Below are 19783 nucleotides of genomic sequence, written 5' to 3'. Positions count from 1 at the left end.
GTGAGAAGTGGGTGAATTTGGTCAACGTGTCAATTGTCACCATGATGTCATAATGGGGATGAGAAGACCTTGAGAGACCAACAATGAAGTCCATAGAGATAATATATCACTTCCACTCATGTATCTCATGTGGCTGCAAGAGTCCACACAACATTAGCAATCCATAATCTCATGCCCAACCAATGATATAACTTTCTCAAATCAGCATATAACTTCTTGACTCTGAGATGCACTACATAAGGTGTTTTGTGAGCTTTTACAACAATGGACTCACACAGATCGCCGATAGAAGGTACATAGATGGGCTCCTTATGGCATAATAGTCCATCAGACTCCAATTAAATAATCAACAAAACTACCCTCAAGCGGTCTCCAAGAATGAACTAACAAACCTCTGCATAAAATCCATCCTCTAGCAAGTGACGTAGAATGCACTCTCTCAAGTCTGTACTCATGGTCATAGATGAAAGCTCGCGTCGTCTCCTTCTCAAGGCATATGCAACTATGTTCTCCTTCCCCTTGATATTATGCACATCAAAATCATACTCACATAGGAACTCCATCAATCTCCTTTGTCTAGCATTAAGGTTCAGGTGTGTGAATGTATAGTGCTATCTTTGGTGATCTAAATGAAGTTCAAAGCAGTGACCTAGAAGAAAGTGGCACCATCTCACTAAAGCATGAACTATTGTTGCGAGTTCTAAGTCGTGAGTAGGGTAATTGAGATCGTGAGTCTTTAGCTTCTTAGACTTGTGAGCTATGGCTTGACCATTCTGCATAAGAACTGCTCCTATCCCATCTAATGAAGCATCTATGCATGCCACAAAATCTAGTGTAGGATCTAGCACTGCTAAAATTGGTGCACTAGTGAGTGCTCTCCTAAGCTCCTGAAAAGCTCTAGATCACACTTCTCAACCCACTCAAACTTCTTTCCCTTTCTCTAAAGGGACATGATGGGATGTGCTACTCTAGATAATCTTGCCACAAATCTCTCGTAAAAAGTTGCTAACCCCATGAAACTCCTAACCTTTGTGACACTAGTGGGTGCTGGCCAATCCATGATGGCTCTAATCTTTAACATGTCCATTGAGATCTTGTCACCCCATATGACATGACCCAGGTAATGTACCTCACGTTTGAACAAAGGACACTTCGAAAAGCTTCCATATAATCGATTCTCCCTCAACCACTGCAAAACTTGTCTCAAGTGCTCCTCGGGTTCCTTCTCGTCATGAGAATATATCAAAATGTCATCAAGGAATACTACCAAAAACTTATCCAAAAATGTATCACAACGTTTGACCTATGATTTAGTTCTCTAGGGTGACATCATAACTACTAATGGATCTAGGTGACACCCTAGATCTAGAGGCTAACTCAACCTCCCAATTAACATCCTGTCTAGCTAACACTAGCCCACAATGCTTCACTACAAATGGGGAAATAAAGGAATGTGTAGCTCCAAAATCAACCAAAATCAAATAGAATGGTAACACTACTACCTCATATCATACCTATGGCCTCAACAACTGTGGCTTGATGCTCTACCTGGTGGTTATCACCCACTGCAAATACTCTGTGGGACTTACCCATATCTCCCATTGTGGGCTCTAAAGTGGCCCCGCATTGATTACTTGTTATCAGACCTTGTGGGCACTCTCTCACTATGTGACCCATACCACTACAAGTATAACACAATCTACAAGTCTGAATATGAACTCCTTGTGGTCTAGGCTACTGTTGACCTCCAGTATATCCACCCCTAGAGGATTGTTGAGTCCTTACTAGCTGCACATATGGGGTTTGTGTCCTTTGATCATGCCTAGGACCCTGAGATTGCCACTACTTGGGCTTAGTGCCGTGATAACCCTATGATGACCTATGTCTAGTATCCCATTGATATCTTTGTTGTGACTGTGGGGCCTTGAAGGACCCTACTGAGCATCCTTGATTCCCCTTCCAAGGGGGTCTTTGCTGCCTTGACTATTGAGTAGAGGGGTTTCTTTGGCAACTAGTGCCATCTCAACTACCTCTCTAAAGGTGATAGGAAATGTCAAGCAAATTGTGCCTTGAAGAGACATATTAAGACCCTTAATGAAACGATGGATCCACAGTTTCTCATCCTTTGTGTAATCAACATATGTAAGGAGCTCGAGAAATTTGCTATCATGCTAAGTCACTATAAGACCTCTCTATTGGAGATCACAAAACTCCTCTATTTGTCTCTGCCTAAAAATTCTTGAGAGGTATTTGTCTCTAAATATGCCCACGAATGCCTCCCAAGTGAGTGCATCTACACTCACTCCACTTATGACCTCCTCCTATTGTCACCAGTTAGAGGTGTTAGCACATAATAGGTGGATGGAAAGTCGTGCCTTCAGAGTGCTTTGATAGAGATGCAATCCAAAGCATCATTGTAAACTTTGCAACCATGCCTCTTCATGTGTACCATTTGTAGCTCCTATGAATATGGGTGGTTGGAGTCGTAATAAATCCCTGATCTCATCTCCTATGTCTCTAGGTTCTCTTACCACTTCTCATGGCACTAGGATAGGTGGTGACTCCATCTAGTGGACTAATGGTACCTTGTGATCATCCTGACCCTCTACATGACTAGGTGGGGGACTCCTACTCCTCTCCCAGATAACAATCCTATGCCCCTCTGAACCTTATTGCTTTGGTTGTGGGGCTACGAGTGGTAGCCTCTTCTCAACTACCCCAATGAGGTTCTAGATAGCATGTAGAATATCCTGGTTGAGGTTTTGAGGTTGGTTGGGTGGGGGTGCCTCAACCTCTTGCTCTACCTCAACATGCACTACACGTGCATCTCTAGGGACTCTAGCCCTTTGATGATCATTATGTGTGATGACGTGCATCCTACACAAAACTTGAAGTTTTCATAACTTGAAATGTAATGGGTTAGGCTCCTAGTGTTGAAACTGTGCTCTAATACCAAAATGTCATGCCCAAAATCAATGAAAAAAAACACACCAATTTTTTATACAAAAGGATAAATCTAGGATGATTGCACATTAACATTAGCACGTTGCAAATAGGTCGCACATAAGTTGAGTATCTGAGGTGAACATACTTATGGTATAATGTATATGTTAGGTTCATTAAGTGTGACATAACTTTGTTGCACATATGAAATTATTTTATTTTATGTTTTATTTAAAACATATCCTTGGTAAAAAGGAAAAAAAGGTCACATGTTTAAATTTGACACTCCCTTCTAAAAATGTAATAGTCTCATGGGTCTACTTGTTGCAAGATCCCTAATATTAGCCCTTTTTTGTGTTTGATGGAATGCACGTGGCTAAAGTGGGGAGTTTCTTTGAGATTCATTTGGTGGCTCACATACCAAAACTTATTATTTTGTTTTGAAAGCATATAGAAGGGGAATGTTCTATTATGAATATTTTAATGGTCAGTGTGAGAATTTTTGACAATGGCCTTTCTTTTGAACTCTCCATACATTTTCCAAAGACTGAAATGCCCTCTCCCAACACTATATTTTTTTCTTTTGACTTACCTTCCACTTTATTTCCTATCTACCTGATTTATTCTCTTGACGACTTTATTGGAAGGATAGATTTTGACTATAGGCTAAATTTCTAAACTGTTCTTAATGTGATCAATTTAATTGATTGTCTACATTATCTAATGAGGTTTATTTGTTACATTGAATCTAGATTTTTTCAGGAACATATTAGTTCCTCTTATCAACATTTATATTCCATTCTAACATATGCATGATGATTTTCAACTCAATTACATAAAGAGCCAATACATTTTTATACATTTCCAAAAATCAATATATACAATGAAATAATTTTTTGAAAAAATACCTCATTTCATTCCAACTTCCCAATGAAATCATTCTTACAATTATCTTGCTATTACATATGTATTCATATCCTAATACATTTTAAACCAATTTGCAATAGTTTTTCAGTGCATTCTCATTCATCTTGCAACAACTATTGGACACGATGAACTAACTCTTTTAAAGTGATTTTAGAATACATTATAACACACTTCCATAATACCACAATGCTTTCTTTCTTTGAAATACAATTGAATTTAGCACAATTGTGATGCATTTCAAATAAAAATAACATTGCTTCTCCTACTACAATTTTTACAACAATATAATGCAACAAGAAGAACAAGGTGGAGAATTCTCCATTACAATGTACAATGCAATATGTCAAGTTTTCTCTTCTTCACAATACACCAACATGATGACCAAATTTTAAAAATTTCACTTGATCCTTTATGCACCAAACCTACAAATACATTTGAACAATACCATGGAGAGTTCATCTCCCAACCTAGGTCTCTATGAGGTCACCCATCGAGCTTGGAGAACCAATGCTAAATGGGTTACAAACATACAAAATTCACAAATGCATTAATATCACAATTAACACCATTAACCATGTGCTTCAATCTGGATCACAAGTGGACCCATAAACAAAGGGTGGAGGTGGGCCTTTCAAGAGGAGATTGTCATACTATTACCAATAACATAACAATAAATTTTCAAGGCCTTCACAAGGCTTCAACTTTAACATTCTCCTTCTACAAATATCTCCCTTATCACCCCCAAAATGAAATACCAATTTGTAATGCCCCACTAGGGAACCCAAAAGAAATTAACCGATTATGTCACTAAGTTTGGTAAACAATTTTATTTGAAAGATTAAAACAAATAAGAGATAAAATAACGAAAGCAATAACCCCCAATGCATACATAAGCAATACAATAACAATTACATCTATCAAGGGTTCTATAATGTTGAGTCACATACATAAATATAATACGATTAAATTTGATAAGTAAACAAAGTCCACATCATAGAATAATCATATGAAATAATATACAAGTACATAAGATGTCGCATGGCATACCAAAATGCATAATCATCCTCTGTACAAGTCATAGGGTATGAAACGCTAAAAGAATATATACATCATGATAAGATAACACATCTTATAGGATCTCAAATAATCAAAGTACAATAAATTAGAATATGACTATAGAACATAATCACTGGATCAAAAGAATAGAACAATTGCACAAGGTGCATCGAGCATCGACATCCAACTGTCAGATCTCAATGATATAAGAAACACTACCATCCAACCTCATGGAACCTAAATGACCCACTCCCACCGTGCTAAGGAGATAATCTCAAGTCCCAAATGGATAACAATCCAAAAGTCATAATTAGAATCTAGGTCAAGGAATCTTGATAGCAATCTATCTCAAAGGTACCAAGTACACAAGTAACATCTAATCCCAGAGGCAATAAAGACACGTAAGAAACCTAATATGCATGTGGGCAAGTGTCATCACATGAGTTAACTCTAAGGTTACCCTGACAATCTCTCTAAACTTTGACCCCCTAATGACTCTATGTGGCATCATTATCTCTCTTATAGACAAGACATACTAACGAGGAAATGTCACAACTAAGCATCCTCTTTACTCCCATTATATCTTGTACTAGAACTTGAGGCATGGGCGAGGTAAAACACTAACTCTTGTTAATTCATTTAAACCCCATTAATGAAATATTATCACTTATTATTACAACTTACAATGGGTTACCTATGCAGCCTCTTTAGGGCTTTGACCTCCATTGCAAGCCACTTCCCAACATACACAAAGATAACCTAACCTAAGCTCATAACATAATATCTCATCAAATCACAATGACCACATCAGTCCTATATGAGCAACTGGAAACCACAGTAAAAACTGATCAATCCCTCAAAGATTATATCACGAATATCACAACATGAGCTTACATAACAGAACTGGTTCTCACCACAGAAAATATGTGAATGCATTACGATGGATTGGGAAATAAATAATCGGGACTAACAACATTACAAAACAACACCATAAGTCAATCTCTTCCAAAGCCTCTAGTAAACATACCTAACTAGTAAAAATACCAGGTTTTCCCCAAACCTCATCATGAAATAAAATATATCATCTGATCATGCAATTAAGATAAGTGTAGTTATTTAGTCGTTTTAGTTCTCTAGAATAAGTCTCTTAAGTTTTGATTTGAGTAAATAATGGGGTTTTCCTTTGCCAAGTTTCTCAATTGACAGAAGTTTCCAAATTGGACTAATCAAAATAAAGGTTTCATTTATGTAGCTTAATCGCCTACATTTTCCAAATGTGTTTGATAAGATCTCATGATAGTTTACAACAAAATAGTTTATTATACATTATTTTCAATTAACATATTTCTTTTTATTTTTAAAGATCCAATATAAAATTAAAATTAAATAATAATTACCCTTAATAAATATTAAATTCAATCTTTAAAAGAATTATAATTTAATACTATTAAATAGTAACTAGTATTAAACTTAATTAATTAAAAATACAATTTCAATTCTAAATGTAATAACATTAAACCTAATAATAAAATGTTTAATCAAGTAAAACTTAAATTTAATAATAAATATAAATTAATAATAAAATAAAAATAATTTATTTTTTGAAAACACAACTTACCCAACATCGTGGGGGGTTGTCGTGCGGCCAGATGCTACGACAGCTTGGGCTAGCCTTGGCAGCCACTATAAGAGGCTAAGAGGTTAGGGGGTGGGGGGTCATGGTCCCCACCTCGAATCAATTTTTTTTTAATTTAATTTTTAATTTATTATATTTTATAAAAAGATGTAATTTTTTTATTATATTTATTTATTTATTTATTCGTTTATTTATTTATTTTCAGGTACATGTTTGGAAGACAAATTTTTCTAGCAACCTTTTTTTTTAAAGAATGAAATGAGAAGGGTTTCAAAAACACGAATGGTAAATTCAATCCCAATTAGATTTCCATCAAACCGGTCTTGTTTTTGCTTTTTTAAATTCAAATCTTCTAATGAGGGTTTCAATTTTCTTTTTTCTCAAATGATTTAATTATGAAGAACAGTTGTTTCAAGAATAAGGGTTTCAGTTTTAAAATACGATTTCCAAAAACCAATATCCATATGACAGGCACAAAGAAGACATAGGTAAATTGAAAGATTTACTATGATAAACTTTACAGAATTCTTACCTCAATTTGATGCTAAAATCTAACAAACACTCGAAGAATGCAAAAATGTTCATTCCCAAAATCTCATGTTCATTTCTTGAGTGTTAAATATGGGCCTCCAATTCAATCACACACTTCAGTATGATCATTATTTGTCAGGTACATCCCAAAATGAACAAGATTATTCATCCAACATGTCTGCACAAGGCGATCTATTGCCTTCTATCTAGACAGGGTTATACTATGCACTCTCAGAATCGAGAGTTCAATAACCAAACTAAACTAGAACGAAGGATTTTAATCTAGATGAATGCAAGATTAATCTATATTTTTGAGATTTTGTATGCAAAGATATGAATTAATCTAGAACAAGATAAACAAATTACTCTAAATGAATGCATTGTAATCTATACGATAAAGTATGTGAAAGAAATGGAGTTGTGTGTGCAAGATGCTTGGGTGCTCAATCCAACAATGATTCACTACTCTTCACTTGCATCCTCTTCAAATGAGAGGCTGAGTATCTCTTTTATAGAATCTTGGACTCAATCAATAGTCAAGATTAAACCACATGGACTGTTCAGATTAGAGGAGAGATTGAGTCTTCCATTTTTTTGGAGTTGAATGAGATGAATTAGGAAGGAATATTAATCTATTCAAATATGACCTCATAATCTAATATTCTAATTAATAAAATAATTAGTTTCAACAATTATGATGAGGATATTTAATTCCATTTTCATGTGTATTTAGCTAAAGGGGGTAGATTTTAATTTAATTAAAGTGTTAGGACTTGTAATTAAATTAATTTGATTAGAATGTTAATTTAACCAATTTAAGTTGATATTTAGGATTTAAATAAAGTATGTGATTAATATAGATTAGGATTTTTTGCATTTGACTCTTAGGTCAAGTAAAGACAATCAGAATTAAAAATGCCTAGTATAATAGGACTTAATTGATCAAGAAATTGATGTTGTAAGATTGATGCACCGAAATTGATTGAGAATGCCAATGTGCCAATTTTGGGGTATTACACTACCCTTATATTTTTTTCACCATTTTTCATAGATCACAGGTGTCAAAGACTAGATAAGCCTATTTGGAGAACAAAGAATTGAGGAATCACCCCCTATCTCATAAGGGACCCTACTAACACATGATCTCTTAAAATTGCTAGAATTTGAAAACACTTCATAACCAACAACCTTTGTTGTTATATATGATATGTAGGGGGATTTCTTTGATCTTGAGTAGATTAAGAAAATCTGGCAAGATGTGTTATCTTGCATTCATGAGTACTTCATTCTGGATGGGCGATCAAAACTTGTGCATTATGGGTTCACCTAAATTTCTAGTTTTAACTCCACATAACTATGCCACATGGAAAGATAGTGTATGGAGTAATTTAATGGATTAAAGTTTAAGTATTTATGTGGATAGTACAATTATAGAACCCATTGATCCTACTGTGAGTATTAATTGGAAGGTATAAAAAAAGTAATACAAGTTTAGGAATTGTGAGGAGACATATTTATAGACTTATCTTGTTTAACATTAAACCATTTTAGGATGTCAAGGATGATTGGGATAAACTTGAATAATTTTATGGTAAATTTGATGAAAAAAATGGCTTCTCACTTGAGACATATCTTCATAACTTGGAGTTTAGAACTTTGAGAAAATTCAAGATTATATCAACAAAGTCAATGAGCTTAGAGAAAAATTTAAGGATTGTGGTATTATCAAGAAGGATGGGTAGTTGAGTATTTCATGGACAAGCTTCCTTCAAAGTCTTAAAATTATTTCAAGTTATAAAACTAACAACTTGACTATTGGAAGTGCCTTCACTACACGACCATTTGATTCATTTGTAAAAACATTGATGTTAGAAATTGATGGGTATGAGAGTATCAACTCTTTAGAATATAAGACATTGGTGGATAATAATGAGAATCAAAGGAATCAAGGAGGAAAAGGTCCTGGGCAACAAGAAGAAGAAAAACATTAAAAGGCCAAACCAAAATCAGAGATAACATAATCTTCCTCATCATAATGAGGCAATAATTCATCTTCTTCCAAGAAGAACGGAAACAACTCTAAGAATGATAGACTAATTTGAACATATTGAAAGAAACCATATCACTATGTAATTTTCCATTGATTCTCCTAACTCAATCAAAAAACAACATTATGCATAAGCCTTAGTGTCCCTTCATCTCCATTTTCTTTTTTTCCTAAGATTCTTGACCACGTTGCTTGGTTAGCATAACATAGATGTGCACCACAAAGATATTTGTGTAATACACACTTAACCTGTATATCTCCATAATTTCAATTCTTCATTGAGATTTTGCAACTGCCATCCTTATAGTTTAATACATCTTACCACTACTCATCGACATTTAGATTCATCTTACTAGCATAAATATCTTTTTTTTAGTTGGTCTTCTTCCACATGTTTTTTAATTCTTGACAATTTGGTTTTTTTTTTGGATCGATAAGAGGCTGAAGTCAAGAATAATTATTATTTATTTCATTTAATTATATTATTTATTTATTTAACTCAAGTAAATTTTAACCCAACACCTCCGAGATAAGAGGCTCACAATTTACTATTGTGTTGTAGGCTCTTGCCTAGTTCTTGACAATTTGGTTCTCTTCTATAGCATTTCTACATTTCCTTGAGCCCACAATTAGATTTTGGGACAACTATATTGTAACATTTTGGTATTTTCACCACCTTGTCTTCATCATCGTTGTCACTTCACCTTCACTCCATTGAGCTCTAGCTTCATGGCTATGAAGGGTAGTCCCCCATTATATTTCATTCCATTTTTTTTAGCATATCATACTATCCTAATCACTTCATTGTGGTCTTTATTTACTTTGATCATTTATCATATTTTTTATTATCTCTCACTAATTTCCCATCTATATGGCTATTGTGTAGGTGAAAAAACCAAACTAGGGACTTGAATGAGGGAAGTCTTCAAATAGGCCCCTACATTTTTTCCTTTTCTATGTGTGCAGGCTTTGGAGAAGGATAAAGGAGAGGAATAGTAACTCTCCTTTCTCCTTTTCTATTTAATTCTTTCTTTAATTGTCTTTTATTTCTAGCATATAATTACATTTCTCACTTTCAACTACTAGTATAGTTTTTTCCTATTATATTTAGTTAATGTCTTGATTGTATATCCCCTTCCTTGTGGCTATCTATACAAGATGAAAGTTTTAGGCCCAAAAGGAAGAAAACACAACTAGAGGAGTGGGGGGAATTAGTTGTACACTAACAATCAAAACTTCAAACCACTTAAACTAATTATAGATCTGAAAAGATAAGAATCAATGCAATATTCACAACACAACACCAAATATGTTCTCAAGGAAACCTAGTTTAGGGAGAACCCCAAAGGGAGTCAAACTCACAAGATAAATGTACTTTTTTTTTAAATACTACCCAATTAAGAGAAAATGATAAATAAAAGGGGAATGCACATGCATTCACAAGCCCACTACTTAAATCACACTAACAATACAATGTAACTATCTACCCCTTAGTTGAGTTCATCGAATAATCTCTGATTACAATTCAAAAAGGTGGAAAAAAATTCCAATACAACCAAACTAACAATATCTACAATGCCAATATAGTTCCAATGAATTATAACATTTTCCTCAATTGTATAATACATACAATAGTTCACTTCTCCTCTTTCTCATGACACACACTCAATTGTAAAATTGGTCTCCTATTTACATGCTTTGCAATGAATAAAAAACAAAAATTTCAATGAAGACCTATAAGAACAAATGATATAACCATTGTGCTCAAAATCCAAAGCGATCTAAATCAAGTTGACCAAGACTTAAATAGGACCCAAAACCTCAAACTTGAACACAGAACATCACCAATACCTTGCAAAGAATCACAACATGTTACTTCATTAATTTGGGTAGGACCTAAATGAAAAAATGCCAACATGCTTACCTAATCACCACATGTGATCACCATGACCAGTGTGAACCATCAAAATAGTCATAAAACAATCCTAGAATACCAACAAGCAACATGAATAACATCTCGAAGCTTCACCATATCTTAAACTTGAAAGGAAAACCCATATCTATTTTGATCAACAATAATAATGAGCACTGAACTCTGTCCCATAAAAAAATTATATTTCCAATCTCATAATCATGTTCAACACTAGTTGAGGCAACATTTATAAGTCCCAATTGTACCACTAGTTTTGCATCAAGTGAAACAATCAAACAAATCTATACTAAAAAAAACACTTAACAAGTCAACACACAAATACTAAGATGTAGTCAACTAATAAATGAATCATATCTGTCTCAATTTTTCATGCAAACCTCTATAATTGATCAAAATAAACTACATACATATTTGAAACACCAACCAAAATAACAAAAAAAGTTTTTCAACAAATCATCTAAAGTAAACAGGAAAAATAGTTTGTCTACAACAACAAAAGTATGTTGACAACAATGAAAAAATACTAATGTCAACACAAATAGTAAAGGTTTAATAAAAAAAATTACATTCTATAAAAACTTCCAACAAAAAATAAATAAATAAATAAATAAATAAAAATTGTGCGTATGATTTATATCTGCATAGTCTTAAATTCATACATGTGTGTAAGGCGATGCAATTATGGAGTCTGCTAGTTAATCTTGATAGTAGATCTTTCATTTTTTATAGTCAAAATATGTTTATCTTTTAGTATTTTTTAGTTAATTTAATTCTTCTATTTTTCATAGTATTTCATTTGAAGCTTAAACATATCTCATATAAATCTAGTTGTCCTTGTCACCCTAGTTGACCATAGTGCTAGTAGAAGCTATATGCGGCTAGAGTGATTTTCTCCTTCAAAGTTCATCAATATTGAGGGTTACAATATCCCTTCACATTATGGTGAACCCAACATTAATTAGAGTCTTCTATGTCATCCTTTTCATGAACATGGTGACAATCACTTCCACATCACCACCTAATCAAAAGGTTTTTGTAATACCAATATAATAACCATCCCTATTGATACCCGTTATAGTGGAGAGCCTTCTCCTTTACATACCCCATCATTGATCAACAGGAATATTGTGAAGGGCTTGATAATTTAACATGCATGTCACATCAAAATTATCATAGAGGATCTACTTTTTCATAAATGACATATCTAGTGCATGATCTGACAATTTCTTGACAACAATCATAACTCATGAAAGAATATCACTTGTTCATTTGGAGTCAACTACCTTGATGGTTCAAGTGGGACCCTAGGTGATTATTACAACATTTGGTGTCATCACATAGTCAAATCAATTTTGTGTCAAGCTGGGTGTTGTGTAACTAATTTCCATGGGATTTTTCCTCTCTATGATACAGAAGTGTGTAAAGTTCTCCCATGAGGGTATACACACAATCTAAGATACTAGTCATCAAACCCTAGTATCACTTGGGGGGAAGTTGTTAGAAAATTTCTGGCATATTTTGGTAGGGCCCTTGTATCCCCGATGGTATATCATTTATTATCTGTAATAATTATTTTTGGAATTTGTCTTTCAAATCTATTGAACTTATCATTCCTTCCATTTTGTCTTATCATGTAGCTCAATATTTTTTTCTTCTATCCCTATGTGCATCAAGGGAAGCCTACTTTTCCACCAAAAAATTTATAGCCCCTAATCATGTCTTTTGTTTCTCTTATACACCTAATGTAGACAAAGGAATGACACTAATGCAACCTAAGGATAAGGTTCACTCTCCCTTCTTGGTCTTGATAAATTCCTCACCCCACCATTTACATTATGGGTAAGAGATCATCATAGATTTATCCCTCTCCTTTAATACCTACCCATCATCATTTATGGGTTTCTGCTCCTCTTTTCAACCACAATTTGAAGAGAAGGGAACTAGTTGATCCCACAATTATTTCTTTGATGAAACCTCTTACTACATCTATAGGGAATTATAAATTTCTATTTACAACATCAAAAACTATGTTGATGAAGTAGGTTTCCATAGATCCTCCACAACCCTCTCATATTATTCCAAAGCTATGTTATAATTAGCTTCATGTGAGCATAGGAATTTACAAAAGATATGGATTTGAAGCATGAGGTGGGTACAATATGAGGAGATTGAATATTTACTTTTGATGTCTTATGCTCCTACTTCATCTCCTATCACATGTCCTGCTACTCTAATCCCTTGTTCAAGCACATCCTTTATCTTTCTTCCTATTTTCCTAGGAATGACTATCAAGTACTATGCCAAGTGGGCTAGTTTTTTTCATTTCCTCTTCCTAGTAACCTTTGTTATGTTAGAAATAGGGAATATTACGAGGGGGAAGGGGGGTGAATCACTATTCCACAAAATTATGCCTTACTATGGATATTATTAAAAATATTTAAACTTACATAGATGGCCAAACTAAAAAGTAAATATAATTATAACAAAATGAATCTCATAACACCATTATTTTTTAGCTAGGGAAACCTGGTAGGGATGGTACCCACAAAATGATCCACTAATCAAAAGTATCTTGTGAAAGATATTGACTCTGTTAGGAGTCCATTACATTTGTATAATGTCTCTGTCTTTGTTTGAGGACTATGTTTTTTTAGAATCCTCAACCCTATTAGGAATTTTCAATACAATACAAAGGTGAAAGATGAGCCCACTGCTCAAACATGCATATACAATGGTACGCTACTATTAATAGAGATAGATATAAAAACCTATTATTGTGCTAATATCTTTTATATCTTATCACTCTTTGTAGTTCCTCTTCAAAACTATACATACAATTTCTATGCTCTTCTCTAGAAACAAATTTTCATCATTATCAAACATACAAAGTGCCAAAATTAACATTATATCATTGCAATACAATGCCTACTTCACTTAACAAAATTCCTTTCCTTTATACCAAAAAATTTCACAAGTCAACCTTGTGTTTCCTTGTATGTTACCAAATCTTCAAATAAGGTTTTCCCACATGTGGATTAACATATAGGATGTCATCCCAACCTTGTTAAGTAACTATTTTGGTAGACCAAAATAATCCCTTAATCAAAATGTCATTATACAGTTATTTCTTATGTTTTGTCCTAGCAACCTTTAACTAGTAAATCTACCATAACTCATGCAAAAATTAATATTACTTTTAGTGGTCTTATACATATTTCATTTATTGTTCGTACTAACTTCCCTCAAGTACTCAAGTATTCAAGTGATTCCAAAGAAGCACGTTAAACCAAATTATCTAACTGATCATTGTTTACCTCTGGCATACTTAGACAATTTTGTACTTCAAACTTCATTTTAGCTTCTGCCATCTCGAAGTAGATTATATGTTTCCATAAATGAAAAGCTGAATAATGTACATTAGCTAAATTGCGAACAATCTCCCCCTTTGGCATTGATGGAAGCATATGGAAAAACTAGCTAAGTAACAAATTTTACAAAATGTTAAAAATTTGTGGCCTTGTAAAAATTGCAAAAATGTGGATAATATATATTAGTAATACACTATCTTCTACATACATACTATACCCCCCCTTAGAATATGCTTTAACTTTTATCTCCCTTTACAATCTTTAATATGCATACTTACAATTTTTCTTACCCATCATTCCCCATTTGACATCAACGACAAAGGTGAGTCAAAATCTATATACAATTCAAAATTTTGATACATTCTTCTTCTGCTCTTAAGTTGAACGATTTACCAATAAACTCATGTAATCTAAAAATTTCTTGAGATTTGCAAAATCAATTTCCCATGAACTCCATACTACATCTTCTATGTCATTGACTCCACATAAGGCACTAGTTGCTACCTCTTTTGCACTAAGATATGAATAATAAAATTTGGCATAGGACTCATTTGCTTCCAATAAGGTATCTAACTATTTTTTTACTACATCAATCTTTAATACCAAGTGCTCTCTCAATAGGGTGAATCTCTTCAAGATTCTTTCTTTTTCATTCTCAAGTAGCCTTATCAAGATTTTTACTTATTCTTTGCCCAAATGTCATGACCTTTTCATTTAGTTTCTTCAACTCTTCACTCATATTTTCCAATTCATTCTCCTTTTTTCTGATGGCCTTTGAAATATTTCACGTATGTTTATGTGTTAAAGTACATTTCACATATAAGTCCTTCCCCAAAAAAGTACATCTTCTCAATTCTTTTATGCAAACATCTATTACTATCTTGTATTCCTTATATATTCACAAACTATGCTAAATAATTTAGCATCATGCTCTATCTATACCTTGGTTTTTGTTGCTTCTTCGAGTGTGGAGAAATGGTTTTCAAATTATTCTGTTATCTTCTCTACCCTCTTTTCAATATGTTGTTCATTCAACTGTATAGGGAATGGTAAGGTGCTATACAATTTCTTAATAGTCATTTTAAGTAATCTTTGTGTATTCTTACTCATCTTACCTGATTTCTCTATTATCTTCCCAATAGGAAAAAGATGATAGCTGAATATGTTTTTGAATGTCCATGTTTCTAGCAAAAATATTTGTAACATCTTCTGGAAAACCTAAAATTAATGCTTCAAAAGGTGATTTTGAAGTACTCCCTAAAGTCTTATCATTTTCCTTAGGAGGTGTCTCCAACATTGAGATCTGTGTTTCCTTGGTGATTTCTTCTAGTCTTTGTGTTGTAGCCTCAATTTTCTGATTTGGTGCATGAATTTTCTCAACCGTGGTCTATTGTACATCTATCATCTCTTTCTTTTCTTGTTCCTTTTATTTCTCTTTCTCTTGTCCCTTCTCTTCTTTTTCTTCTTTTTCTTCTTTCTTATCCACTTGTGTTTCTTATCCTGGTCCTCATGAACCAATGTTTGTGCTCTTAGTGTTATTAATATAAGATTGTTTTGAAGTGAAGAACCTATAATGGAACAATCATTATTTTGTCAATGATGCTAGACCTGCTACCTGATGGTGAGACCATTTCTTTTTTATCTGAAAAGCTATCATTTAGTTGATTGATGAAAATGATTTGAAAAGAGGATATAGCAATAGCACCTAGAGAAAGGTTGAGTTATTTGGTATGTAAAAGAATCACTAATACCAAGTAAGAGATTGATACTATAGTGTATTTTTATCTACTTAAAGTCTAAAATGAAAGATTACTCAAGTTGAGACTGAAAGAAGATCAAGTAAGAAAAGTGTCTGCCAAGCCTTGTCAAGCAGTTAATGCAAGCCAAACAGAAATTAGTAGTAGCCGAATGAAAAATAAGAGGTGTTGAGAAAAGATGAAAAATAGTGCAAGCCAATTGATTGCTAGTATATGTCGAGTAAATTTTAGTTGGTGTTGAGCATCAATAAACTTTAGTGTTTTTCGAGTGAACTAGTGTTGACCGAGTGACAAAACAATATAGATACCGAGTGACAAAAAATAGCATTAAATCAAAGATTTGGCGAATCTAACCCGACTATTTTATTTTCTTGAATTATGTGAAGAATGTGAAATATAATCATGATGAGTTGGTGGCACAAAATTCAAGGTAAACCATTTTGAGGTGAATTCAAGGAAGATTGTAGAAGAAGTTTCTAGCGGAACCAGATGAAAAAGTGGGTAGATTCATTGTATCCTACCTAATCCTACCTAACCCTAAAATGGATGATTGTGGTTAAGTAACAAAAGATCTAAATTCTCTATTTATAGAGATAGCTAGTCAGAAGAAAAGGTTCTCATGTGCGAGAACCTAAGAAAGACAAGGAGTCTAGGGTATTGCTTCATTCAGTGGCCGAACAGAGGTGACTGCAGTGGGCATACAAAGCAAGAAGGCTTAAGAGACTGAATGCTTGAAGGGTGAACAAGCTATCAAAGTTGAAGTGTATGAATGCTAAGTAGAATGGAGGACTAAAACAAAGATCTGTAATATACAAGTGATTTTTAGTTTGTTATTAGATCAAGTCTTACTATTACTTTTTAATCATTGTATCAATCTAGGGTAAATCCTTTGGATTAAGTTTGACCTAACAGTCATTTGTAAATCCTTTAACTAGGTGACATTCTAATGGAATGGTCTAAAGTCCTTTAACAAGGCTCACTCCTAATAGGGTGATTGAAATCTTTTAACTGGGTCACATTTAACAATGTGTAATGTAACCTTTAACAAGGTTGGCCTTTTATAGGGCATCACTTCAGAAGAGTGAGAATTGGTAGCATGTTACTGGTGGTTTTTCACAAATTGGGTTTCCATGTAAAATACTTGTGTCAAATTGTGTGAATGTTCTTATGATGTTTCATGTTTACATTTTTGCAAAATTGTTTTGACCTAGGACAGTAACCTACAAAGTTTAAGTATTGTATGATCTAATGGATGCATGCATATTGAAGTTTTATGGATATGGGTCTACTAAGAATTGAAAAGTTTTATTTATACATCTGGACCTTGGATAATTGATTCACCCCCATCTTAGTATTCTAAAGAATTCCAAAAATTGGTATCAGAGCCTTGATGTTTGACATGATCAATTTGAAAGTACTTAAAGAAAAAGATCAGAGATGTCTAAAAGAGAGGTACCAAAGCTTAACAAAGAAAAATTTCCTGCATGGCAAAGTCTAATGAAGCTACATCTAGGAGGTCTTTAAGACCATGCATAATCAACCATCACCATTGAGCATGTTGACCCTGTTGGAGCCCCAACTGCTAATGATCTAAAAAAGAAGAAAGAACACAACCAGGCAATGTTGGAGATTGCCTCTACCCTAAGTTACTCTGAGTTCGATGACATCAAGGATTGTGACAATGCAAAAAGGATTGTGACAATGCAAAAAAGATGTGGCATGCTCTTCACACCATTTATGGAGGAGACAAAAATGTGTTGAGAGCCAAATCTGAAAGTCTAAGAGGTAAGTTTGATGACATGAGGATGCAAGAAGGTGAGAACATTGTTCAATATTGCTCTAGAATAAAAGATGTTTTTAATGCTATTAGATGAGCTAATGGTATCGTTGATGATGATATTGTATTGAGAAAAGTATTGAGGACACTTCTACCCATCTATGCTATTAGAGCTTCTATCTTACAAGAACTAAGATGTATTCCTGGTACTAATCTATCTCTTGAAGGTTTGGTAGGTAGGCTCGCTGTCATTGAACTCTCTAATTTTGATAACTTCAAAACTAAGAATATTAAATCTACTTTCAAAGCTAAATTATTATTAAAGGAACCTAAAGAGAAAAAGAAAAAGGTAAAATGTGTCCCTAGTGATAGTGATACAGATGAGGAGGATGTAGAACAACTTGAAGCATTGTTGGTAAAGAGATTTCACAGAGGCAAAGGAAAATTCAAAGGTAAGCTACCTATCATGTGCTTTAATTAGAATAAGGTTGGTCATATTGGTGCTAGATGCCTAGAGAAGAAGAACAATAGAAGTGGAGACAAACACAAAAGAAAAAGAGACGAGGACACAAAATATTACAAAGATAAAGGAAAGAAGGCTTGCTACATTGTTGAGGAGGAAACCAAAGATGGACCTGACGACCATGATGAGGAAGTGGTGTATGTTACAATGAAGGATGATTCTGATGAGGATGAGGCAACTGCACTAGTATCTTATGTGAACAAGAGTGATAGATTGATCATTGATAGTGGGCATTCACATCACATGACTAGAGATAAAAGTAAGTTTATTACCCTTGATTATTATGACGAAAATAGTGTAAGGTTTGGTAATGATGCACCTTGTTTGATAAAAGAAAAAGGATCAATAAAACTCATAGAAAAGATTATAGTGACAATGCTTATTATGTAGGACTTAACTATAACTTGTTGAGTGTGTCACAATTGAATAGTTTAGGTTGCAAAATTGAGTTTGAGAATAAGATAGCAAAGATCTATGACACTAATGGGAAACTAATTAGGAAAGGTGATCAGACTAGAGGTAATCTATTATTTCTTGATATGAATGATGCTACTTGTCTTGTTATAGAATTTGATGATGTGTGGCTATGGCACAAGAGATTATGTCATGTTAACTTTGATAACTTAGTGAGTATTAGTAACATGAGAAGAGTCAGATGTTTTCCTAAACTGAAGAAACCTGACAATATGATTTGTAAACAATGTCAGTTAGGCAAGATGAAAAAATCTAGTTTTAAAAGTAAGACTCGCACCTCTAAAGATATCCTGGAAATTGTTCATATTGATTTGTGTGAACCAATTGATATGCAAAGCTACAAAGGTGACAAGTAGATTATCCTATTTGTTGATGATTATTCTAGGATGATGATAGTTATATTTATCACATAGAAATCTAATTCTTTCCAAATGTATAAATGGTACTTAGCTAGAGTTGAAAAGGAGATAGGCAAAAACTTGAAATGTTAGAGATATGACAGAGGTGGAGAATTTACATCAAATGAGTTTGTGATGTTCTGTAATGATAGAGGAATCAAAAGACAAACTTTTGTACCTAGAACCCCTCCACAAAATGGAATTTTTGAAAGAAGGAACATATTTATAGTGAAATCTATTAGGACACTCATGATGGAGAAGAATGTTGCTTTAAAATACTGGAGAGAAGCTATAAGTGCAATTGTCTATACCTTGAACCACGTACAAGTCAAAAATGGTACTCATTCAACACCTTTTGGATTAAAGCTTACAAGTGTTTAAATAATAACATTAAAAAAGTTGTGGAAAGTGCA

This window comes from Cupressus sempervirens, chromosome 10 (genome assembly GCF_028749045.1).
Source record: "Cupressus sempervirens isolate cs-2001-9-10 chromosome 10, ASM2874904v1, whole genome shotgun sequence".
Lineage (NCBI taxonomy): Eukaryota > Viridiplantae > Streptophyta > Pinopsida > Cupressales > Cupressaceae > Cupressus > Cupressus sempervirens.
The sequence above is the reverse complement of the archived record's forward strand: the minus strand, read 5'-3'. Positions refer to the sequence as shown.